The sequence below is a fragment of the Nycticebus coucang genome, chromosome 7, assembly GCF_027406575.1.
Source record: "Nycticebus coucang isolate mNycCou1 chromosome 7, mNycCou1.pri, whole genome shotgun sequence".
NCBI lineage: Eukaryota > Metazoa > Chordata > Mammalia > Primates > Lorisidae > Nycticebus > Nycticebus coucang.
This window is the reverse complement of record NC_069786.1, coordinates 70613264-70639532: the sequence shown is the minus strand read 5'-3', so window position 1 is coordinate 70639532 and position 26269 is coordinate 70613264. Positions and strand designations below refer to the sequence as shown.

General features: G+C 40.2%; 1 long non-coding RNA gene across 1 annotated transcript in view; it reads right to left on the bottom strand.

Moving 5' to 3' along the window:
* LOC128590835 (uncharacterized) overlaps window positions 1-26269 on the bottom strand; it is an 89679-nt gene that overhangs the window by 1008 nt on the left and 62402 nt on the right. The window lies entirely within an intron of this gene.

The window sequence follows — 26269 nt, the reverse complement described above, 5'->3', positions numbered from 1 at the left end:
GAACAGCAACAAGTTTAGAATTATAAAATCTATAGGAGTTTTTCATTTGGCTCAGAACGCTGCAATTGAGGGTATTGATCTACTAATTCGATCACTCACATGTCTTTGAAATAAAATCTAATAGACTGCTTCAATAGAGAATTGTTGATAATAGGAAAAAAACCCAATGTTCAGCCTCCCGGTGTGCATTTATTAGCTCCCATTTGACTTCATTATCCAAAGATTGGGAATATTGGAAATCAGCTTGCCTCTTTGAAAGACATCTTAGTACTTTTCTTTGTTACTGCAGATTTTCTTTTCTTTTCCTTTTTTTTTTTTTTTAAATACAAAAAGACTGAGGAAAGGTCCTAATGTTTGGTTAACAAATTAAAAACCCATGTTTAAATGATTGAATATCCTGGTTCACAGTGTCATCAGGGTTGATTTGCCAGCTGTAAAATTACATAAGAAACCTTTTAGATATAGAACTGTTGACGATATTTGAACTTCTGTACACGTACTGTGGTCTTCTGATAATGGCTGCATCAACTGTGACAGCTCACTACAGCTCACCTAGACTAGCTCTGAAATCAGTGAGGTATTTTCAGATATCAGAGAAAGTAACAAGGCTGGGCTTGTTTCAGTATCCAGTGCTTTTTACTCATGCAATAGTTCAGGCCCTTTCCAGCCTTCTCCAAATCCTTGTTGCATATTTTATGAACTGAATATGTATTTATTTATTTATTTATTGAAACAGTCTCATTCAGTCACCCTGGGGTTGAGTGCTATGGTGTCATAGCTCACAGCAACCTCAAACTCTTGGGCTCAAGTGATTCTCTAGCCTCCGCCTCCCAAGTAGCTGAGACTACAGGCACCCCCTACAACACCCAGCTATTTTTTTTCTTTTTTGTAGAGACAGAGTCTCACTTTATTGCCCTTGGTAGAGTGCCATGGCATCACAGCTCACAGCAACCTCCAGCTCCTGGGCTTACGCAATTCTCTTGCCTCAGCCTCCCCAGTAACTGGGACTACAGGCACCTACCACAACGCCCGGCTATTTTTTGTTGCAGTTTGGCCGGGGCCGGGTTTGAACCTGCCACCATCGGTATATGGGGTGGGCGCCCTACTCACTGAGCCACGGGCGCCGCCCCCAGCTATTTTATTTTTTAAGAGGCAGGGTCCCACTCTTGCTCAGGTTGTTCTTGAACAAACTCCTGAGCTCAGGCAATACAGCCACCTTGGCCTCCCAGAATGTTAGGATTACAGTCATGAGCCACCACACCCAGCCTGAACACTTTTTTTAAAGACCAAGAAATTGGTGTATTAAGATAACCTATCAATTAAGAAGGCAGAAAAAAATGTTGATTATATAGCAGGAACAGACTCAATGGAAAGGAGTTTTGGAAGTTAAACATATGTCATTTTAAAACATTAACTTTAATGGAATACATCTAATAATTGTATTAGATGGGAAGGCATTAGCTCAGAACTAACCCATTTTCTGTGTGTCTAGCTTCATTATAATTGTGGGATGGGGAAAGAAGTCCATAGAAATGTGTGTAAATTAGAGTTCATCTAGCTACGTGTGTCAAAACAATCAGAAACCAAGATAAATAACACTGGTTGATTTTTTTTTTTTTCCTGAGACAGAGTCTCACTGTGTCACCCTTGGTAGAGTGCTGTGGCATCGCAGCTCACAGCAACCTCTAACTCTTGTGCTTAAGCGATTCTCTTGCCTCAGCCTCCCAAGTAGCTGGGACTACAGGTGCCTGCCACAATGCCCGGCTATTTTTTGGTTGTAGTTGTCATTGTTGTTTGGCAGGCCCAGGCTGGATTCGAACCTGCCAACTTTGGTGTATGTGACTGGCTCCCCTAGCCGCTGAGCTACAGGTGGTGAGCCACCTTAGTTGATCTTTAGAGGCAAAAGTCTACTACTGATATGGTGGCTCTATGGTCGGTCATGAGGGATCTTAGTGCTTCTGGCTGGATGCCTCACCTACTTTACTTAGCCTCATAAGTCAAGATGTTGCTGTTCCAGCGACTGTTTCTGCATTCTAGTCAGTGGAAAGGAGGAAGGGCAAAGAAAACATACTCTCTCCCCTTGCAAGCACTTGCCAGAAGCTCAAATCAACACTTGAGTCAACATCTCATGTACTAGAGATATTGTAACTAGATGTGAATGTAGCTGCAAGGAACGCTGGGAAATATAGTCTTTATCCTCGGGCCCTGTTTCTAACTCAAAATTCTATAACTGAGTGTTGCTATTTGAATGGTTTTGTTCCCTCCAAATTTATGTGTTAGAAGCTTACTCCCCCATGCAACAGTGTTGGCAGGTGAGCCCTACTGATAGGTTATTTTGGTCATAAGGGCTCTGCCCTTGTGAATAGACTAGTGCTGCTATCGAAGAATTTTTTTTTTTTTATTAAATCATAGCTGTGTACATTGATATGATCATGGGGCATCATTCACTAGCTTTACAGACCGTTTACCAAGTTTCACATATACCCTTGTAAGATGCACCGCTGGTGTAATCCCACCAATCCCCTTCCCTCTACCCACCTTCCCCCTCCCTCCCCTCCCTTTCCCCCTTCCCCCATTCTTAGGTTGTAACTGGGTTATAGCTTTCATGTGCAAACCCTAAATTAGTTTCATAGTAGGGCTGAGTATATTGGGTACTTTTTCTTCCATTCTTGAGATACTTTACTAAGAAGAATATGTTCCAGCTCCATCCATGTAAACATGTAAGAGGTAAAGTCTCCATCTTTCTTTAAGGCTGCATAATATTCCATGGTGTACATGTACCACAATTTATTAATCCATTCATGGATGGATGGGCACTTGGGCTTCTTCCATGACTTAGCAATTATGAATTGAGCTGCAATAAACATTCTGGTACAAATATCTTCGTTATGATGTGCTTTTTGGTCTTCTGGGTATATGCCCAGTAGAGGGATTACAGGATTGAATGGCAGATCTATTTTTAGATCTCTAAGTGTTCTCCATATCTCTTTCCAAAAGGAATGTATTAATTTGCATTTCCACCAGCAGTGCAAAAGTGTTCCCTTTTCTCCACATCCACGCCAACATCTCTGGTCTTGGGATTTTGTGATATAGGCTAGTCTCACTGGAGTTAGATGGTATCTCATAGTAGTTTTGATTTGCGTTTCTCTGATGATTAAAGATAATGAGCATTTTTTCATATGTCTGAAGGCCGTGCCCCTGTCTTCTTCAGAGAAGTTTCTCTTCAAATCCCTTGCCCAGTCTGCGAGGGGATCCCTTGTTCTATTCTTGCTAATGAGTTTGAGTTCTTTGTGGATTCTGGTTATTAAACCTTTGTCAGAGACATAACCTGCAAATATCTTCTCCCATTCTGAGGGCTGTCTGCTTGCTTTACTTACTGTGTTCTTGGCTGTGCAGAAGCTTTTTAGTTTGATCAAGTCCCAGTAGTGTATTTTTGAAGCTGCTTCAATTGCCTGGGGGGTCCTCCTCATAAAATACTCGCCCATCCCGATTTCTTCAAGGGTTTTCCCTGCACTCTTCTCTAGTATTTTTATAGTTTCGTGTCTTAAGTTTAAATCTTTGATCCAGTGAGAGTCTATCTTAGTTAATGGTGAAAGGTGTGGGTCCACTTTCAGTCTTCTATAGGTTGCCAGCCAGTTCCCCCAGCACCATTTGTTAAATAGGGAATCTTTTCCCCACTGAATGTTTTAATTGGCTTGTCAAAGATTAAATAACAGTAAGTAGCTGCATTCATCTCTTGGTTCTCTATTCTGTTCCAGACATCTACTTCTCTGTTTTTGTGCCAATACCATGCTGTTTTGATCACTATTGATTTGTAGTATAGTCTGAGGTCTGGTAGTGTGATTCCTCCTGTTTTGTTTTTATTTCTGAGTAATGTCTTGGCTATTCAAGGTTTTTTCTGATTCCATATAAAACGAAGTATTGTTTTTTCAAGATCTTTAAAGTATGACAGTGGAGCTTTAATAGGGATTGCATTGAAATTATATATTGCTTTGGGTACTATAGACATTTTAACAATATTGATTCTTCCCAGCCATGAGCATGGTATGTTTTTCCATTTGTTAATATTTTCAGCTATTTCTTTTCTTAGAGTTTCATAGTTCTCTTTATAGAGATCTTTCACATCCTTTGTTAGATAAATTCCCAAATATTTCATCTTCTTTGGCACTACTGTGAATGGGATAGAGTCCTTAACTGTTTTTTCAACTTGACTGTTGTTGGTATATATAAAGGCTACCGATTTATGAATGTTGATTTTGTAACCTGAAACGCTGCTGTATTCCTTGATCACTTCTAAAAGTTTTGTAGTAGAGTCCCTAGTGTTTTCCAGATATACTATCATATCATCTGCAAAGAGCGAAAGTTTGATCTCTTCTGACCCTATATGGATACCCTTGATTGCCTTTTCTTCCCTAATTGCAGTGGCTAAAACTTCCATTACAATGTTAAAAAGCAATGGGGACAATGGGCAGCCTTGTCTGGTTCCTGATCTGAGTGGAAATGATTCCAATTTAACTCCATTCAATATGATATTGGCTGTGGGTTTGCTGTAGATGGCCTCTATCAGTTTAAGAAATGTCCCTTCTATACCGATTTTCTTAAGTGTTCTGATCATGAAGGGATGCTGGGTATTATCAAAAGTTTTTTCTGCATCGATTGAGAGAATCATATGGTCTTTGTTTTTGTTTTTTAGTTTGTTTATGTGCTGGATTACATTTATAGATTTATGTATATTGAACCAGCCTTGAGATCCTGGGATAAAACTGACTTGGTCATGATGTATAATTTGTTTGATGTGTTGCTGGATTCTGTTTGTTAGGATCTTGTTGAATATTTTTGCATCTATATTCATTAGTGATATAGGTCTATAATTTTCTTTTCTTGTTTGGTCTTTTCCTGGTTTGGGGATCAGGGTGATGTTTGCTTCATAGAACGTGTTGGGTAGTCTTCCTTCTTTTTCTACCTTTTGGAACAGGTTGAGTAATATAGGTACTAATTCCTCGTTAAAGGTTTGGTAGAATTCAGACATGAAACCATCTGGTCCCGGGCTTTTCTTTTTAGGGAGGTTTTGTATGGTTGATGCTATTTCCAAACTTGATATGGGCCTGTTCAACATTTCCACTTGATACTGGCTAAGTCTTGGAAGGTGACGTTCTTCCAAGTATTGGTCAATTTCCTTCAAATTTTCATATTTCTGAGAATAAAGTTTCTTGCAATATTCATTAAGGATTTTTTTGATTTCTGAGGAGTCTGTTGTTATTTCATCTTTGTTGTTTCTGATTGATGAGATTAGAGATTTTACTCTTTTTTTCCTGATTAGGTTGGCCAGAGGTTTATCTATTTTATTGACCTTTTCGAAAAACCAGCTTTTTGATTTATTGATCTGTTGTATTATTCTTTTGTTTTCAATTTCATTTAATTCTACTCTAATTTTGGTTATTTCTTTTCTTCTACTGGGTTTGGGGTTGGAATGTTCTTCCTTTTCCAGTTGCTTGAGATGTCCCATTAAGTTGTTAACTTCCTCTCTTTCTGTTCTCTTGAGGAAGGCTTGTAGTGCTATAAATTTCCCTCTTAGAACTGCCTTTGCGGTGTCACAGAGGTTCTGATAGTTCGTGTCTTCATTGCTGTTTTGTTCCAAAAAATTGGCGATTTCTTTCTTAATCCCATCTCTGACCCAGCTATCATTCAGCATAAGGTTATTTAACTTCCATGTTTTTGTATGAGTATGCAGATTCCTGTTGTTACTCAGCTCAAGTTTTATTCCATGGTGGTCCGAGAAGATGCATGGAATAATTTCTATTCCTTTAAATTTACTAAGGTTAGACTTGTGACCTAAGATGTGATTGATTTTGGAGTAAGTTCCATGGGCTGATGAGAAGTACGTGTATTCAGTTTTGTTGGGATTAAATGTTCTGTAGATGTCTGCTAAATCCAAATGTTGGATGGTTAGGTTTAAATCTAAGATTTCTTTGCTCAGCTTCTTTTTGGAGGATCGATCCAACACTGCCAAAGGAGTGTTGAAATCTCCAACGATTATGGAGCTGGAGGAAATCAAGTTGCTCATGTCTGTTAGAGTTTCTCTTATAAATTGAGGTGCATTCTGGTTGGGTGTATAGATATTAATAATTGAGATCTCATCATATTGAGTATTACCCTTAACAAATATGAAGTGACCATTCTTGTCCTTCCTTACTTTTGTTGGTTTAAAGCCTATTGTATCTGCAAATAAAATTGCAACACCTGCTTTTTTCTGATTACCATTTGCCTGAAATATGGACGACCATCCTTTCACCCTGAGTCTGTATTTGTCTTTTAGGTTAAGATGTGACTCTTGTATGCAACAGTTTTCTGGCCTGAGTTTTTGTATCCAATCAGCTAACCTATGCCTCTTTAGAGGACAGTTTAAGCCATTCACATTAATGGAGAATATTGATAAGTCTGGTGAAGTTTTGTGTATTGAGTTTTTCAAAAGTCCAGTGGGCATTTTTAATCCTTTCACCAGTGTGGAAATTGGAGTTTGATCTGAAGTTTCTGAATGAGTTTACTTTTGTGGTATAGGATTGGGTTGGTCATTATGGAGGATAGGTCTGAGAATATCCTGAAGAGCTGGTTTTGTTATGGCAAATTTCTTCAACATATGAATGTCATTAAAGTATTTAATTTCTCCATCATAAATGAAACTCAGTTTAGCTGGATACAAGATCCGGGGTTGAAAGTTATTTTGCTTTAGGAGATTAAAAGTCAGTGACCACCCTCTTCTGGCTTGAAAAGTTTCAGCAGAGAGATCTGCAGTCATTCTAATATTCTTCCTTTTGAAGGTAATAGTTTTCTTTCTCCTGGCAGCTTTGAGGATTTTCTCTTTCATATTAACTTTAGTAAAGTTAATTATGATATGCCTGGGGGATGTCTTATTGGGGTTGAGTCGTGCTGGGGTTCTGAAGCTGTCTGCTATCTGAATTTCAGAATCTCTAGACAGGTCTGGAAAATTCTCTTTCATAATTTCATGCAGAAGGGCCTCTGTGCCCAGCGAGGCCACTTCCTCTGTTTCTGGAACCCCTATGATTCGGATATTCACCTTCTTTGAATTGTCCCAGAGCTCTCGGAGAGAATGATCTGTTTTTGCTCTCCATTTCTCTGCTATCGAAGAATTTGAGAGAGAATTTATCTCTCTTCTGCTCTTCTGCAGCGTGGGGAACAGTATTTCTCCCCTTTGGAGGATGCAGCCTGCAAGGTGCCATCTTTTTATTCCTTTGCTACTTCGTAACAAGGATCATGGAGCCATCTTGAAAGAAGAGATGGGGCCCTCATCAGATGCCAAACCTACTGGCAACTTGATCTTGGATTTCTCAGCCTCCAGAACTGTGAGGAATAAATTTCTGTTTTTTATTAATTACCTCGTCTCAACTATCTGTTATGATCTTTGGGATTTGATTAAAATACTTATGCAAAGGAAAGAGGGGGAAAGATAAAAGATAATTTTGCATTTTAGATTATGAGTAGGTAAACATTTTTGTACTATTATTTTTTGGCATGTTTGGAACATTTAATAATTTTTTTAAATCCAGGATTAAAATTTCTAAGTTCAAATTAGTAATATCAGTTCCATATAGCCTTGACCAATTTACTAAATGTTACTGTGTCCTGTTTCTTCAAATGTAATATGCAGATGATAACACCTGTCCTAACTGGTTAATTGCACTGCAGTACGGTCAAATATAAACATGCCTGCGAAAGTGTTTGAGAGCCTGTAGTGTAGTGTGGTATCACATATTTTTGATAAGGAGGTGCTTCTTGTCATTTCTGTTATTAATGTGAGGACAGAGGCCCATGTCTCATTACTCCCTGCTGTAACTCTAGTGATTGGTGAAGTGCTTGCTACATAATAGATATGGAATAAATGTTTTATGAGTAAGAAAAAAAGTGTGATCATGGTGGTTCACATCTGTAAACCTTGCATTTTGGGAGGATGAGGTGAGAGACTTGCTTGAAGCCAGGAGTTTAAGAGCAGCCTGAGTGAAAGCAAGACCCCATCTCTACTCTGTATGTGTCTGTAGTTCCAGCTACTCAGGAGGCTGAGGTGGGAGGATCGCTTGAGCCAAGGAGTTTTGCAGTGAGCTGTGATGATGCCACTGTGCTCTAGCCTGGACAATGGAGCAAGACCCTATTTCAAAAAAACAAAAACACTCTACACAGGGCGACAGCTTGAGGCTCTGTCTGAAAAAAAAGAAATTCAATTCATATTGGTAACAAAAACAGTCATACACCCTAATATTTTGAAATAAAAATTGTAAATGGTAGACTGGGTGCAGTGCCTCACACTTGTAATCCTGGTGCTTTGCAGGGCCAAGGCCGGAGGATGACTGAAGGCTTGGAGTTTGAGAGCAGCTTAAGCAACATAGGGAGATCCCATTTCTACAAAAAAAAAAAAGGAAGAATTGAAGAATCAGCTGGGCATAGTGGCATGTGCCCATAGTCCTAGACACTAGAGACAATGAGGGGGAAGGATGGCTGAGCCTAGGAGTTTGAAGTTACAGTGAGATGTGATGATAGCAGTGTACTCTACCCTAGGCAACAGAGTGACACCCTGTCTCAAGAAAAAAAAAAAAAGACAAATAATGCAAATAAAAAACAAGGAAAAAATCCAACATTGTTCATCGGAAAATACCATCCTAGCTCAGCACTGTTGTCAGGACATTGCTGACAGGAGTGCTCTAGTAGAAGATTTCCCAGAAAATACTTGGACGGAGTTCACAGGCCTTTATATAACTGTATTATGAGAACTTTCAAAGAAAAGATTGTAAGCAGGTGTTGTTCCACCTACAGAATCAGTTCTTATAATTGGGATCATTAGAACCAAAATGTTAGCATGACAAAAGGATTTTTGAGTCCCCACTGGTTACTCTCCTTTTTGGAAACAGTACTGAACAGAACGAAATTTGAGTAGTGCTAGAGAATTTGCTGTTCCTTGGGACTGTGATAAGAAGTGATGTGATTATATTAATGGCATGCTTTTCTTTTTTTTTAATTTTCAATTTTAAACATTATGGGTACATAATAGTTGTATATCTTTAGAGGGTACATGTGATGTACATTGTCAATCAAATCAAGGTATTCGGGGTACCTATCACCTCAGGCATTTAACATTTGTGTTAGAAACATTCTAATTCCTCTCTCTTTTAATTTGTATTTATTTATTTATTAAGAGACAGAGTCTCGCTTTGTCACCCTCTGTCGAGTGCTATGGCATCACAGCTCACAGCAACCTCAAACTCTTGCCACAATCCCCGGGGGTCTCATGACTCTTGCTCAGGCTGGTCTCAACTCCTGATCCTGAACACCAGCCTTGGCCTCCCAGAGTGCTAGGATTACAGGCCTGAGCCACCTCGCACGGTCTCTTCTCTCCTTTAGTCATTTTAAAGTATTCCCTTAGTGTTGATTAGAGTCATTTTGTTGTTCTATCAAACATTATTCATTCTGTCTAACTATATTTTTTTACACATTAACCATCCCCATAGTATCACTCCCCCTTGCTACCCCTTCCAGCCTGTGGTAAATGTCATTCTCTTCTCTGTCTCTATGATATCAATTGTTTTTACTATTTATCTCCCACATATGAGTGAGAACATTCAAGATTTGACTTTCCATACTTAGCTTATTTCTCTTAACATAAGGTTCTTCAGTTCCATCCATGTAGCAAATGGCAGGACTTCTTGTTTGGGGCATGTTTTTTCTAGAAGTAGCTAAAAATCAAAACTTCTCCTTGAGTTTCTGAGGTTTCCCTTGTTATTTTGTGAATGACTATGCCTCGATCTCTTCCCCTCTCTTGAAACTCTGCCATCTGTGTCATTTTTAGGTCTGTCATTTAATTGCTCTGGGCCTCAGTTTCCTCAGATGTAACATTAGGTTATTGGATGACTTCACAGGTTTCTTCTGTCTTTATGATGCCACATCAATTTCATACACAATTCTTTTTATTTATTATTATTTTTTTGTTTCCTTTTTTTTTGAGACAGAGCCTCAAGCTGTGGCCCTGGGTAGAGTGCTGTAGCATCACAGCTCACAGCAACCTTCAACTCCTGGGCTCAAGCAATTCTCCTGCCTCCGCCTCCCAAGTAGCTGGGACTACAGGCACCCGCCACAACACCTGGCTATTTTTTTGGTTGCAGTTGTCATTGTTGTTTGGTGGGCCTGGGCTGGATTCGAACCCACCAGTTCAGGAGTATGTGGCTGGCGCCTTAGCCGCTTGAGCCACAGGCGCCGAGCCATGAATTGAATTTTATAATGCTGAAGTTAGGAATTTAGTATGCGTTATCACCAGAATATGTACCTTGTACCCAATAGTAAGTTTAGGTCCCTTACCTTCCTACTTTTTTCCTTTTCCTTTTTCTTTTCTTTGAGAGTCTTGCCCTGCCACCCTGGGTTAGAGCACATTGGTGTCATCATAGCTCACCACAACCTCAAACTCCTAGGCTCAACTGATTCTTCTGCCTCAGCCTCCCAAGTAGCTGGGACTACAGGTGCACACCACCATGCCCAGCTCGTTTTTCTATTTTTTTATTAGAGACTCAGTCTCACTCTTGGTCAGGTGGGTCTTGAATTCCTAAACTCAAGCAATCCTCTTACTTCCACCTCCCAGAGTGCTAAGATTACAGCTATAAGCCAATGTGCCCAGCTTTTGTAAATATATAATTTTTGCACTATTTTTATGTTGCAAAGTTGCACATATATATACGTAGGATATTTCTGTGTTGCCCAGGCTGGCCTCAAACTCCTGAGCTCAAGCGAGCCTTCCGCGTCAGCCTCCTCTTGAGTAGCTGGGATTATAGGTGAGTGCCATGCACCCAGCTTTCTACTTTGTTATGTGGGATATGTATCTTTTGTATTCCCCAAACACATATCACCAGGTAAAAGTCATTCAGAAGCCAATATTCAATGATGGAAATTGCCACACATTTATTCATTTGTTCATTTTGGCATATAATGAATATTTATGTTTGCTCATGAATCCATGGATTGGTTAGGCAGTTCTACTGACCTGACCTGAGCTTGGTTGATCTCAGCTGGGATCAATTCTCTCTGTGATTAACCAACAGGTCAGCTGGAAGCTGATCAGACTAGGATGGCTCTGGCCAAGATGACTCATCTTTGCACTCTCATACTCCCAAAGGCTACCTCGGGATTTCTATCATGGTGGAGGCAGGGTTCCAAAAGAGAAGCAGAAAGCACACAAGGCTTCTTTCTTAAGGCCTCAGGTCAGAACTGGAATATTCAATTTTTTTTTTTTTTTTGAGACAGAGTCTCACTCTGTTGCCTTGGGTAGAGTGCCATGGTGTCATAGCTCACAGCAACCTCAAACTCCTGGGCTCATGTGATCCTCCTGTCTCAGCCTCCCAAGTAGCTGAGACTACAGGTACCCACCACAATGCCTGGCTAGTTTTTCTATTTTTATTTAATTAATTAATTTTTTTATTTATTTTGAGACAGAGTCTCACTATGTCACCCTCAGTAGAGTGCTGTGGTGTCCACAGCTCACAGCAACCTCAAACTCTTGGGCATAAGCAATTCTGTTGCCTCAGCTTCCCAAGTAGCTGGAACCACAGGCACCCACCACAATGCCTGGTTATTTTTTTTAATTTTTACATATACATGTGTTTATTAGGTTTCCATTTTTTGCCTTCACAAAATTAAAGAGGCTTAAAATTTAATAACAATAACAATGTTTAATATAAGGACTAGAAACAAAAACCTCATAAAGAATGAATGAACATAAATACATTCAGAAAAGAAATCAGAGAATTGCTGCATTGAAATATTAAGCAATAATAATAATAATGCAAAGAAAGTTACATTTACATTGTCAAATAAGAGTATGTCTATTATAGAATGCTTTGACTCTGAGGTTCAGTATGGAGTCATCAGTTAACTTCTTATTATTTTTTTGTAAATCTCCAAAAATAGACAACTAATATTTATAAACAAAAGTAAAAGGCTCAGTGCCTGTGGCTCAAACAGCTAAGGCACCATCCACATACACCTGAACTGGTGGGTTCGAATCCAGCCCGGGCCTGCCAAACGACAAAGATGGTTGCAACCAAAAAAAAATAGCCAGGCGTTCTGGCAGGCGCCTGTAGTCCCAGCTACTTGGGAGGTGGAGGCAGGAGAATTGCTTGGGCCCAGGAGTTGGAAGTTGCTGTGATCCATGATGCCACAGCCCTCTACCCATGGCAACACTTTAAGCTCTGTCTAAAAAAAAAAAAAAAAGTAAAAGATAATTTCAAAAAACAGATCATGCTAAATCTTATAGACAATAGAAAAAGAAGAAATACTTCAAAACCATTCTACTTGATCTGGGTACACCTAATATTAAAATTGGAGAGAATATATTATTATAAAGGGGAAATTATAAACAAACATATTTCACTTATAAATGAGGATGCAATATCCCAAACAATATATTAACAAGTTGAATTAAAAATTAATGTTTAAGTAATGTACTTTGGTCAAAATTAAATCCAATTTATGTGAGAATTAGGCCCTATTTTTTTGTCTTTTTTTTTCTTCTTTTCCTTTCCCTCACCCACTCCCTCCTTCCCCCATTCCCCACTGTGTCATTAGTTGTCATTAATTGTCCTCATATCAAAATTGAATACATAGGATTCATACTTCTCCATTCCTGTGATGCTTCACTAAGAATAATGTGTTCCACCTGCATCCAGGTTAGTACAAATGCTTCAAAATCTCCATTTTTTATGGCTGAGTAATATTTCATAGTATACACATACCACAGTTTACCAATCCATTCCTGGATTGAAGGACATTTAGGTTGTTTCCACATTTTAGCAATTGTAGACGGGGCTGCAATAAATGACCTAGTACAAGTGTCTTTATAATAGAAGGTATTTTTTTCCTGGATAGATGCCCAGTAATGGGATTGCAGGATCAAATGTGAGGTCTAGATTGAGTTCTTTGAGGTTTCTCCATACTTCCTTCCAAAAAAGGTTGTATTAGTTTGCAGTCCCACCAGCAGTGTAAAAGTGTTCCTTTGTCTCAGATCCACGCCAGCATCTGCAGTTCTGAGATTTTTGTCATATAGACCATTCTTGCTGGGGTTAGGTGATATCTCAGGGTGGTTTTAATCTGCATTTCTCTAATAATTAGGGATGGTGAGCATTTTTTCATATGATTGCTGGCCATTTGTCTGTCATCTTTGGAGAAGATTCTATTCATCTCTCTTCCCCATTGATGTATGGGATTGTTGGTTTTTTTCTTGTGGCTTAATTGAAGTTCTTTATAGATCTTGGTTATTAAGTGTTTGATTCAAAAATATGCAAATATCCTTTCCCATTGGGTAGGTTGTCTATTTGCTTTGGTTGTTGTCTCCTTGGCTGTACAGAAGCTTTTCAGTTTAATTAAATCCCATTTGTTTATTATTGCTGTTGTTGCTATCGCCATGGCAGTCTTCTTCATGAAGTCTTTCCCCAGGCTGATATCTTCCAGTGTTTTTCCTATTCTTTCTTTGAGGATTTTTATTGTTTCATGCCTTAAATTTAAGTCCTTTATCCATCTTGAATCGATTTTTGTGAGTGGAGAAAGGTGTGGGTCCAGTTTCAGTCTTTTACATGTGGATATCCAGTTCTCCCAGCACCACTTATTGAATAGAGAGTCTTTCCCCCAGTGGATGCTCTTGTTTGGTTTATCGAAGATTAGGTGGCTGTAAATTGTTGCTTTCATTTCCTGGTTTTCTGTTTGATTCCAAATGTCTATGTCTCTATTTTTTTTGCCAGTATCATGCTGCCTTGACCACTATGGTCTTGTAATACAGCTTAAAATCTGGTATGGTGATACCCTCGGCTTTGATTTTATTACTAAGAACTGCCTTAGCTGTGCGGGGTTTTTTCTGGTTCCATACGAAATGCAGAATCATTTTTTCCAAGACTTGAAAGTAGGATGTTGGCATTTTAATAGGAACGGAATTGAATCAGTAGATTGCTTTGGGAAGGATAGACCTTTTAACAATGTTGATTCTTCCCAGCCATGAGCATGGTATGTTCTTCCATTTGTTAATGTCCTCTGCTATTTCCCTTCTTAAAGTTTCATAATTTTCTTTATAGAGGTCCTTCACCTCTTTTGTTAGGTATATTCCTAAGTATTTCATTTTCTTTGAAGCTATGGTGAAGGGAGTTGAGTCCTTCATTAGCCTCTCATCTTGGCTGCTGTTGACGTATAGAAAGGCGACTGACTTGTGGACATTGATTTTATATCCTGAGACATTACTGTATTTTTTTTTTTTTGTAGAGACAGAGTCTCACCTTATCGCCGTCGGTAGAGTGCCGTGGTGTCACACAGCTCACAGCAACCTCCAAATCCTTGGGCCTAGGCGATTCTCCTGACTCAGCCTCCCAAGTAGCTGGGACCACAGGTGCCCGCCACAACGCCTGGCTAGTTTTTTGTTGCAGTTTGGCAGGGGCTGGGTTTGAACCCGCCACCCTCGGCATTACTGTATTTTTTGATGACTTCCAAGAGTCTTGTGGTTGAGTCTTTAGGGTTCTCTAAGTATAAGATCATATCATCAGCAAAGAGGGAGAGTTTGACCTCTACTTCCATTTGGATGCCCTTTATTTTCTTGTCTTGACTAATTGTATTGGCTAGAACTTCCAGCACTATGTTGAATTCCAGCACTACGTTGAATAGTAAAGGTGACAGAGGACAACCTTGTCTGGTTCCAGTTCTAAGAGGAAAAGCTTTCAGTTTTACTCCATTAAGTAAAATATTAGCTATGGGTTTGTCATAGATAGCTTCGATCAGTTTCAGAAATGTGCCACCTATGCCTATACTCTTTAGTATTCTAATTAGAAAAGGATGCTGGATTTAATCGGGTGCTTTTTCTGCATCTATTGAGAGGATCATATGGTCTTTGGTTTTGCTACTGTTGATATGGTGAATAACGTTTATAGACTTGTGTATATTAAACCAGCCTTGCATCCCTGGGATGAAACCTACTTGATCATGATGTATGACTTTTTTGATGATAAGCTATAATCTATTGGCTAAGATTTTGTTGAGAATTTTTGCATCTATGTTTATGAGTGAAAGTGGTCTGAAATTCTCCTTTTTAGTTGGGTCTTTTCCTGGTTTTTGTATCAGGCTGGCTATTTTTTTTTGGCAGTTTTTGGCTGGGGCTGGGTTTGAACCTCCAGCATATGGGGCCGGCACCCTACTCCTTTGAGCCACAGGCGCCACCCCAGCCTGGCTATTTTTTTATTGTAGTTGTCATTGTTGTTTGGCAGGCCCTGGTCTGGGTTTGAACCTGCCAGCCCTGGTGTATGTGGCAGGTGCCTTAACCACTGAGCTATGGGCGCAGAGCCTAGTTTTTCTATTTTTAGTAGAGATGGGGTCTTGCTGTTACTCAGGCTGGTCTTCAACTCCTGAGCTCAAGTGATACTCACACATTTGGCCTCCCAGAGTGCTAGGATTATAGGCGTGAGCCACTGCACCCAACCACATTCGCTTCTTTATTCTGTCAGTTAAGCAAGTAACAAGACCAGAAGAGATTAAGGGTAGGAAAAATAGACTTCATCTTCAGACCAGAGAAGCTGCCACATCACATCGTTAGGGGCACAGGTACCAGGAGGAGCCGAAGTTTGGCCGTTTTTGCAATCAGTCTACCACAATAAGGATGAGCTTTTGTAGAAATACTTTAGTGAGGTTCCCTTGGAGTGTCAGCCAAACATATATTTCTATCTTCAGATGGGAGAAAGGACAACTTTATTGAATGATGAAGATCAGCTCGAAGTTGGGCAGGCTGGCAACAGATTCCAGATTTTACCAGGCATAAGTAATATTTTTCTGTGCTTTACAGAGTTTTCCCATGCCCAATAACAACATGGATTTCTATGGATTTTCTATATTATAGAAAGATGATATTTCTATTAATATTAAGTTCTTTATATACAGCAGCTCATTTAATCCTTGCAACTACCATATGAGATATCGTAATCCCTATTTTATAGATAAGGTAACTGAGGCTTAGGAAAATTAAACAGCCTAATCAACCAAGGTGTGTCAAGTATAACTTGGAGAGTATGGACTCAAAACCAGCCTATTCTGACCACAGAGCTGGTGGGAGATATTACAACACTGGGCTATTCAGTTTCCCCAAATGTAGAAGATCCTGCTACTTCTGCAGATTAGACTGAGAATCCATTTGGAGGTACAGGAAAACCCAGCAATCTTAATTTTAATAGGTAATATAATTTTTATTTACACCGTGGCACTCTACCGAGGGCAATAAAGTGAGACTCTATCTCTAAAAAAAAAAGCCAGACAGTAAATATTTTAGGCATGTGGGTTCATATGGTTTCTGTTGCAACTTTCACCGTTGTTTTTGTAGAACAAAAGCAGCCAGAGACAATATGTAAATAATGTGTTTGACTGTGTGCCAACAAAACTTTCTTTCTTTCTTTATTTTTTGAGACAAAGTCTCAGTCTGTCACCCTCAATACAGTGCCATGGTGTTACAGCTCACAGCAACCTCCAACTCTTGGGCTTAGGTGATTCTCTTGCCTCAGCCTCCTGAGTAGCTGGGACTACAGGCGCCCGCCACACGCTGGGCTATTTTTGTTGCAGTTGCCACTGCTGTTTTAGCCGGCCAGGGCCGGGTTCAAACCCACCACCCTCGGTGTATGGGGCCTGTGCCCTACCCACTGAGCCACAGGCACTGCCCGAGGAAATTTTATTTAAAAAAAAAAAACAACAAAGCAAGTAAGCAGCTAGATTTGTTAAGAAGGATATGACAAGAAGCCAGGACTTTGTAAAAATACATTCTGTTCCAAAGTCCAGTTGGAAGTACTCTCCAAATCCTCTCAAATGTTATAATAATAATGTGCATTTTAACTCATGTATGCTATTAGTGAAAGAAACTTTTTTAAATAAGGCAAAATCATCACTATCTTACAAACGTAAAAAATGGGCTCAGTGCCTAGTATAATGGTTACGGCACCATCCACATACACCGAAGCTGACAGGTTCAAACCCAGCCCAGGCCAGCTAAAACAGCAGTGGCAACAATGACAACTGCAACAAAAAATAGCCGGGCATTGTGGTGGGTGCCTGTAGTCCTAGCTACTTGGGAGGCTGAGGCAAGAGAATCGCTTGAGCCCAAGAGTATGAGGTTGCTGTGAGCTGTGACACCACAGCACTCTACCAAGGGTGACATAGGGAGACTCTGTCTCAAAAAAAAAAAAGTAACGAACGTCAACGACTTTATTCAAATAATTAATGAGAAAAATAAGGCTGAGACATTAAAACTAGTTCAAAGGAAAATCCAAAGAACAAACACATATAGAGACAATCAGGAATGCTGGAATGAATTGGTCAATAGACAAAAAACTGACCAATGTCAGGGATCTATAGGGATTAGATTATAAGGTTTAGAGCCAGGCATGGTGGCTCACAACTATATTCCCAGCATTTTGAGAAGCCACGGCAGAAGGATTGCTTGATTGTGGGAGTTTGAGGCTATAGTGAGCTGTGATAATACCACTGCACTCCCGCCTGGGTGAGAGAGTGAGTCTCTGTTTCAAAAAGAGAAAAAAAAAGAACATAATGTTTGGAATCATCTCTTTCAGAGTAGTAGTCAATTGCATCTTCACCAGACATAATTTATTGTCATGTCTATGAATAAAACTCCTTTGCATTACCACCAGTTTCTTCAACTTACAGAGTTGTGTATAACTATCAGCTTGTGATGAAAACCACAGACCTCTATATAGTCAGATAACTCCAAAGGATCTCTTAGACCACACCCATTGAGAATATATTTAGTAATCTTATCCTATTCAGAAGTGTTCCTAATAATCCACGGCAAGTTTTTTTTTCTTTGAGACAGAGTTTCGCTTTGTCACTCTTGGTAGAGTGCCATGGTGTCATAGCTCACAGCAACCTCAAACTCTTGGGCTCCAGCAAGCCTCTCGTCTCAGCCTCCCAAGTAGCTGGGACTATAGGCACCCACTACAGTGCCAAGCTATTTTTAGTAGAGACACGCTCTTGCTCAGGCTGGTTTCGAACTCCTGACCTCAAGCAACCCACCAGCCTCACTCAGTCTCCTAGAGTGCTAGGAATATAGGTGTGAACCACCATGCTGGCCTTCATAACTTTTTTTTGAGATTGGATCTCACTGTCTTGCCCTGGCTGGGCAATAAAGTCATGACAGCTGACGTAGCCTCAAATTCCTGGGTTCAACCAATCTTCCAACCTCAGCCTTCTAAGTAGCTGGGACTATAGGCACATGCCACCATGTCTGGCTAATTTTTTATTTTTTGTGGAGATAGGGTCACGGTATGTTGCTCAGGCTCATCCTGAACTCATTAATCCATCTTTCTGCTTCAGCCTCCCAAAGTGCTAGGATTACTGGAGTAAACCACCATGTCCAGCCCTATTGCAATTTTATTATCATTATGTTTAATCCAAAGTTCCCCAGTAGGTGGTAGACATAACATTAGTGATACTGGAGATGATTTTAGGTGGTTGGACAAATTTTTCAATCTCAATAATCATATAATAATAGGTCATAAAATTAAAATAAATCTATCAAATTCATAATTTCACAGATGCTATTTTTAAAAAACCCATACGTAGATAGACCACTGTCAAACTTCAGAACACTATAGATAAGATTCTAAAATCCTGTAGAAAAAAAGTTTCTTACAAAGGAACAAGAATTAAACAAATATCAGACTTCCCATTAGCAACACTGGATGCTTGAAAACAAAGAAAATATGCCTTCAAAGTTTGTAGTGAAAATTATAAGCGTCTCCCGAAAGAATGAATAATGAGTAGGCAAGGACATTATTTATAATAGTTATTACAACTGTATCCTTGCATCTCAAAATCTAGAGTATTAGCTTCCAATAGAGAAGTAATGTTTCCCTAGGTGACATTTGGCAATGTTTAAAGACCTACCTTTTGGTTGTCCCGACTTGGGGTTAGTGGTGCTATTGGCATGAGTTAAGTAGAATCCAGGGATGCCATTAAATATTTTGCCATGCACAGAAGAGGTTCTGTGCAACAAAAAATAATCTAGTCACATTGTCAGTAATGCTGGGGTTGAGAAATGCTGATTTAGAGGAAGGATTGAACTTGTTACATAAATACATGGAAGACATGAAGAAGACACAAATTGAACTTCTGGAGATAAAAATGACAATGGCTATGATGAAAAATATACTGGTAGGATTAATGCCACCTTAGGCATTGTAGAAAAATCACGAGTGGACTTGAAAACATGGCAATATGAACCAAGCAAAATGAAACTCAGACCAAAAAAATAGGTCTAAGAAGGGAAAAAGAAACAGATCATCATGTAATTGAAATTCAGAAAGGAAAGGTGACAGAAAAAAACTTAGAAGAAAGAAAAGACACAACGTTTCCAAATTTGATAAAAGCTACAAACCAACAGATATATGTTTAACAAACCCCAAGTATAAGAAGAAAACTACAAGAGAGTATCAACATTAAATTGCTTAAAACAAGTTACAAAGAGAAAATATTAAAATTGGGAGGGGTATAATGATGACAGAACATTTCTTGTGAGAGACAATGAAAAGCAAAGAAAGAAGGGAGGAAGGAAGGGAGGGAGGAAGGAAAGAATAACATCTTTAAAGAACTTAGAAAAGCTGTCAACCTAAAATTCTATATTAAAATATCTTTTTTTTTTTTTGAGGCCGAGTCTCAATTAGGCATAGGCACTCTGGGTGAGAGTCATGGCATCATCATAGCTCACAGAAACCTCAAACCCTTAAAGTACAAGAGATCCTCTTGCCTTAGCCTCCCAAGGGATTACAGGCTCCTGCCACAAGACCTGGCTAAATTTTCTATTTTTAGTAGAGATGGTGGCTCACTCTTGCTCAGTCTGGTCTCTGAACTCCTGAGCTCAGGTGATCTAGCTTCTTTGGCCTCCTAGAGTACTAGGATTACAGACGTGAGCCATCAAGACCTGCCTATATTACATATCTTTTTAAAATGAAGGCCAAAAGGCTGGGATCATGGCTCATGCCTGTAATCCCAGCACTCTACAAGGCTGAGGTGGGTGGACTGCTTGAGCTCAGGAGTGTGAGACCAGCCTGAGCAAGAGTGAGACCCTGTCTTTACTAAAAAAAAAATAGGAAATACAGCTGGGTGTTGTGGTGGGTGCTTGTAGTCCTAGTTACTTTGGAGGCTGAGGCAAGATCACTTGAGCCTAAGATTTAGAGGCTGCTGTGAGCTATCCTGATGCCATATCTATTGTACCCAGGGTGACACAGTGAGAGACTCTGTTTCAAAAAACAATAAATAAATAAACAAACAAATAAAAATAATAATAAAGTGAAGGCAACTTTTTAGACATAAAAAGCTGAAGGAACTCATTAGCACCATAACCACATTACAGAAAAAGGAAATCTTTTAGACAGAGGAATATAATAACAATTGGAAATATAAGCTTACCAAAAGGAATAAAGATCACTGGATGTGCTAACTACACAGGTAAGAATATAAATTGTTTCTTATTATATCAATATTTTAAAAAGATAATTACCTAGCTATAGTAATTAGGCAAGTAATAAAAAGAAAGAAAGAAAAGGCATTCAAATTGGAAAGGAGAGAGCCAAATTGTCCCTGTTTGTAGACAACATGATCTTATATATAGAAAACTCTAAAAGCTCAACCAAGAAACTCTTAGAAGTGATAAATGAACTTGATAAAGTTGAATCAACATACAAAAGTCAGTAGGATTTCTATACATCAACAGTGAGCTACTGAAAAAAAGAGTCAAGAAAACAATCCTTTTTTACAATAGCAACAAACAAACAAACAAACAAAACAAACCTAGGAATATCTTTAACTAAGGAGGTGAAAGATCTCTACAAGGAACTATAAAACACTGATGAAAGAAATTGAAGGGGACAAACAAAAATAAAAGACATCCCAGGTTTATGCCTTAGAAGAATTAATATTGTAAAAATGATCATACTACCAACAACAATATATAGATTCAATCCAATGACTATTAAAATATAAATGACATTCTTCAAAGAAATAGGGGGGAAAATTCCTGAAATTCCTATGGAACCATCAAAAATTTTAAATAGTCAAAGCAATCCTGAGCAAAAAAGAACAAAGCTGGAGGCATCACACTACTGAATTTCAAAATAAGCTACAAAACAGCATAGTAGAGTACTGGCATAAAAACAGAAATACACTAACGGAACAGAGAGCCCAGAAATAAATCCTGTGTTTACAGCCAACTGATTTTCAACAAAAGCATCAGCAACATTCACTGGAGAAGGAACAATCTCTTCAATAAACAGTGCCGGGAAAACTGGATATTCATATGTGAAAAAATGAAACTTCATCCCTGTTTCCCATATGATGGGAAATATCAACTCAAAATGGATTAAAAGCTTAAATATGAGCTCCAAAACTATGAAAAAAACACTTCAAGACATGGGTCCAGGCAAAGATTTTATGGAGAAGATCTCAAAATCATGGGCAACAAAACCAAAAACAGACCAATGGGATTATATCAAACTAAAAAGCTTCCACACAGCAAAGGAAACAATTAATATAATGAAGAGATAATTTGCAGAACAGGAGAAAATTTTTGCAAACTGTCCCAACAAGAGATTAATATCCAAAATATTCAAGGAACTTAAAAAACTCAACAGCAAAAAATGACAATCTGGCAGGATGTGGGGGCTAATCCTAGAATTTTGGGAAGTTGAGGCAAGAGAATTACTTGAATTCAGGAGTTTGAGATCAGCCTGGACAACATAACATTATCCCCTCTCTATAAAAAATTTAAAAATTAACCAGGTGCAGTGTGCATGCCTGCAGTCCTAGCTACTCAGGAGTCTGAGAAAAGAGGATTGCTTAGGCCTGGGAGTTTGAGGCTGCATGAGCTACGATCGTGCCACAACACTCTGGGTGATAGAGTGAGACTCTTGTCTCAAAAAACAAAAATAATCTGATTTTAAAATGGGCAAATGTGATGAATAGACATTTCTCATATAAGAAAACATACAGCTAACAGATGTATGAAAAATGTTCAACATCTCAAATTATCAGGGAAATGCAAATCAAAACCAAATGAGATATCTCACCCCATTTAGAATGGCTATTATCAACACCCCCCCCCCCAAATATCCTAGTACTTTGGGAGGCTGAGATGGGCAGATTGCTTGGGCTTAGGAGTTCGAGACTAACCTGAGAAAGAGCAAGACCCTATCTCTAAAAATACCTGTGTGGGGGGGAGGGAGGCAAGATGGCCAACTGAAGCCAGCTTTCAGCAAAGGCTCCCATCCAGAGGGAGAAATAATGGCCAGAAATAACTAAATAAAGCGGAAGATTGGGAGCTGAGCTGAGAGAGAGGATCGATAGGTTCACATCAGTCCTGCTGCAACAAGCCGGGACACCAAGGAAACAAATTTCAGGTACAAAACCCGTCCCAAAGAGGATGGGAATCATTCCCCTCCCCTCCCAGAAGAGCAACATGAGGAGAGTAGAGAACAAAGGACCTTTTGTTTCACCAAGGGGGAGAGAATGACTAAGGGTCAGACTCCCTCCACGGAGAGATTCTGCTGCAAGCCCATGCAGTTTCTTGCGTGGGCCAAAAGTTGATCTAATATTCTCCCTACCTTCCTCAACTCCCAATCCACCCTTCCCCACTCTCCTGGCAGTCTGGAAGATAACCCACTGCAAAATCCAGAGCTTGTTTGGCAGATTTTTGCTAGGGTGGGGCACCTCAGGAGCTGTGGGGCAGTTGCACCGAAACTATAACTTTAATAGAGGCGGGGAGTCACAAGAGGAGAGAGACTTGCCCCATGTTGGAAAAAGCATAGCTTGGGACTGCACTGCCGACCACTGGATGGTGGCTGACCAGCTCCCTGCCAACAGTGGGTGGCTTGGCTCCCCGCTGGGCTCGTAGGACCACAGCTGTGACTCATGCACTGGCAACTCTGCCCTTAGGCTCCCCACAGGGCTCTTGGGCCCTGAGGCAGGGTCAGCAGCTCTGCTGTCTGGTTCCCCACCTGGCCCCTGTGACCCTTGCAACCTGTGGCAACACCCTCCAGCTGTCAAGGGGCTCCTGCAACCTGCACACAGCAGTACCCTAGACCCATGGCACCACCTCTGACAGTGGCAGCACTGCCCTTGACAGTGGTGGTGGCTCCACGGTCCCTCCCACTGGGGTAAAATTGAGCTGCCAGTGGACCTGCGCTGCCTACATGCTGAAGACATTTTGAACTCTCCCACCTGATTGGTGTTTGTGTTGACTCGGACAATTGGTTTGGAACTCTTAACCTGGGCCTATCACCCGGGGACCCACCAAGGTTGTATCCTGGTTGTATTTTTGTGGGAGTGTGAGATTCTCCCCTTTCAGTTGTCGCCTGTTGGGTGGCAGGGTGTCTTAGTTGCTTATATATCTCCACAGCTGAGATTTCAGCCCAAAGCCACTGATTCACTAGGATTGGGCAGAGACTAGCTGAATACCAGTCAGCACCATCTAGCCCCACCACACCAAGCAGGTACCCAGAGTTTCGGGCTGTAGTTCTGAATGGGACCTTTGTAAAGCTCTAAGGGAAAAACTGCAATCACCAGTCCCAGTTCTTTGGGAAAGGGCTGGTTAGTTACAACTCCAGAAGCCCTCAATTCAATTTCACCTTGCCAGCTTCCTAGCCAAACAGTGAAAAATAATCATGGGGTGGAATCAGCAGGAAACCTCTGGCAACATGAATAATCACAGTAGATCAACTCTCCCAAGGAATGACAAAGGAGACACAACAGAAGATCCCGTTCATAAACAAATGGCTGAGATGTCAGAAATCGAATTCAGAATTTGGATTGCAAATAAGATTAACAGAATGGAGGTAGAGATGGAATTAGAAATTCAAAGAGCAAGTCAAAAGTTGTCTCACTCCAATAAAGTCAAAGACAAAATCACCAAAGATTTTGATACATTGGGGCAAAAGAACTTGCAGCCCTCAAAGATCTGAGAAATACAGTAGAATCCCTCAGTAACAGAATGGAGCACGCATAAGAAAGGATCTCTGACATTGAAGACAAAGCTTCTGAACGCTCCCAAATGCTCAAAGAGGAAGAGAAGTGGAGAGCAAAAACAGATCATTCCCTAAGAGAATTGTGGAATCACTATAAAAGAGCAAACATTCGCCTCATAGGAATCCCTGAAAGAGAAGAGGATGGTCCAAAAGGCACAGATACTCACTCCAAGAGATAATTGAGGAGAACTTCCCAAGCATGGCAAGAGATATTGAAATTCAGATAGCAGAGTTTCAGAATTCCAGCACAACTCACCCAAATAAAGCATCTTCTAGACACATTGTAATTAAATTGGCCAAAGTTAATATGAAGGAGAAAATCCTGCAAGCAAGCAGACATAAAAAAATTATAACCTGGGGGGGCAGAGCAAGATGGCAGCCGAGTAACAGCTTCCTCGCATCTGGGCACCGTGAGTCTGGGGAGATAGGACTCCAGGCATCTCTGGCTGCTGGGATCTGCCTATCATCACCCCTGAGAGGATACAGGGAGTCAGCGAGAGTCTTCTGGACCCCAAGAGGAGGACTAAAACAGTGGAAAACCGGCAAGTGGTCGCGTGTGTTCAATCCATCTAAACCAGCCCGCAACTGTAAGTTCAGTAGCAGCGAGACTGCAAACCAGAAAGGCCTTACCTATGAACTGTTTTAGTGTCTTTGGACTTGGCACTCAGCTGAACTGCCTTGGGGAGAGCCTGAGCAGGAGTGAGGAGAACTTTGGCCTTTGTCTAGGGCCCCAGTCTGAGCCACTGAGCCAGACGGAGCTAATGGTGTTTGGCTCTGGGTCACAGGCAGCCATTGTGAGCAATCTGCCTCGGCAAGCTCCACCCTCAGGGTCGCAGAGCTAGAATAGGGTGGGAGCTGGTAACCCAGCGACCAAGTAGCCTAAGGGCGGGGTCTGAGCCGCCTTGCAGCCCTAACCATCGGGGGCAGAGGGAGAACAGTTTTGGCACACAGGGTAAGTGGATAGCCACTTCAGCAGTGATTCCAGCGACAAGCACTTCCCTGGGAAAGCTTCTGCTCAGCAAGGAAACAAGTTCAAAGAGCCTTTTAAGTGGGCTGAAGAGAGATTTAGGGTGTCTACCTGCTGGGGTTTGAGAAACTAGCAGCCTCCAGTCGTATCAGAACTGTGATTAACATCTCATACCCCAGAAGACCACGTGTTGCCCAGACAATATTCAATAAAATATACATACTGCTTTGTTTTTGGTTGTGTTTTTTTTTTTTTTTTGGTTTGGTTGTTTTTTTTTTGTTTATTTTGATTTTATGGATTGTTGTTTTGTTTTTTAAGTTCAACCTTTTCCATACAGATCCTTTTTCTTTCTCAATTTCTCTAGTTTAATTATAATTTCCCATTGCTGCCTATTTCAATAATTAGAACTTCATTTTTGTTAGGGTTTCTACCACTATTATTTGGTTTTCCACCCAATTTTATCTTGTAAAGTTTTCTGTTTGCTTGTTTTGGTTTGATTTATAGCATTTTTGTCTTTCCTCTCTACTTGGTGGAGGTGGGGTACTGGGTCTGATCAGGTTAGCAAAGAGCTGCTGACCTCAAGGGAACCACCCAACTGGGCACCCCCAGAAGGTGTTTTTTTTTTTTTTTTAAGGTTGTACCAAAGTACCATACTGTACACCTATATTGCTCCGTCTACCTCTTTCTGTGCCTCTCTTCTTTTTGTCAATATTCCTTTTACCCACCCCCTCTCCTTTCTCTATTTTTCTTTTTTTTTCTTATCACTCGGTCCTCCTTTCTTTCATCCCTTTTTTGCTCTTCAACCTTCTCACCCTTCTGGTCTTGTAACTCTTAGTCCACAGGCACGAGCACTTAAAGAGCAAGAGGAAGTGAAAGGAAAATTAGGGCAAGGAAACAGATAAAAGAAATCACCCATGAGGAAGAATCAGCAGAAAACTCCAGACAACATGAAGAACCAGTCCAGAACAACCCCGCCAAGGGACCATGAGGTAGCTACTGCAGAGGATTCCACCTATAAAGAAATGTTAGGAATGACAGAAAGGGAATTTAGAATACACATGTTGAAATCAATGAAAGAAATGATAGAAACAATGAAGGAAACTGCTAATAAAGTGGAAAATAACCAAAAGGAAATTCAAAAACAGAATCAAATAAGAGATGAACGATATGAAGAATATAAAAAGGACATAGCAGAGCTGAAGGAACTGAAACA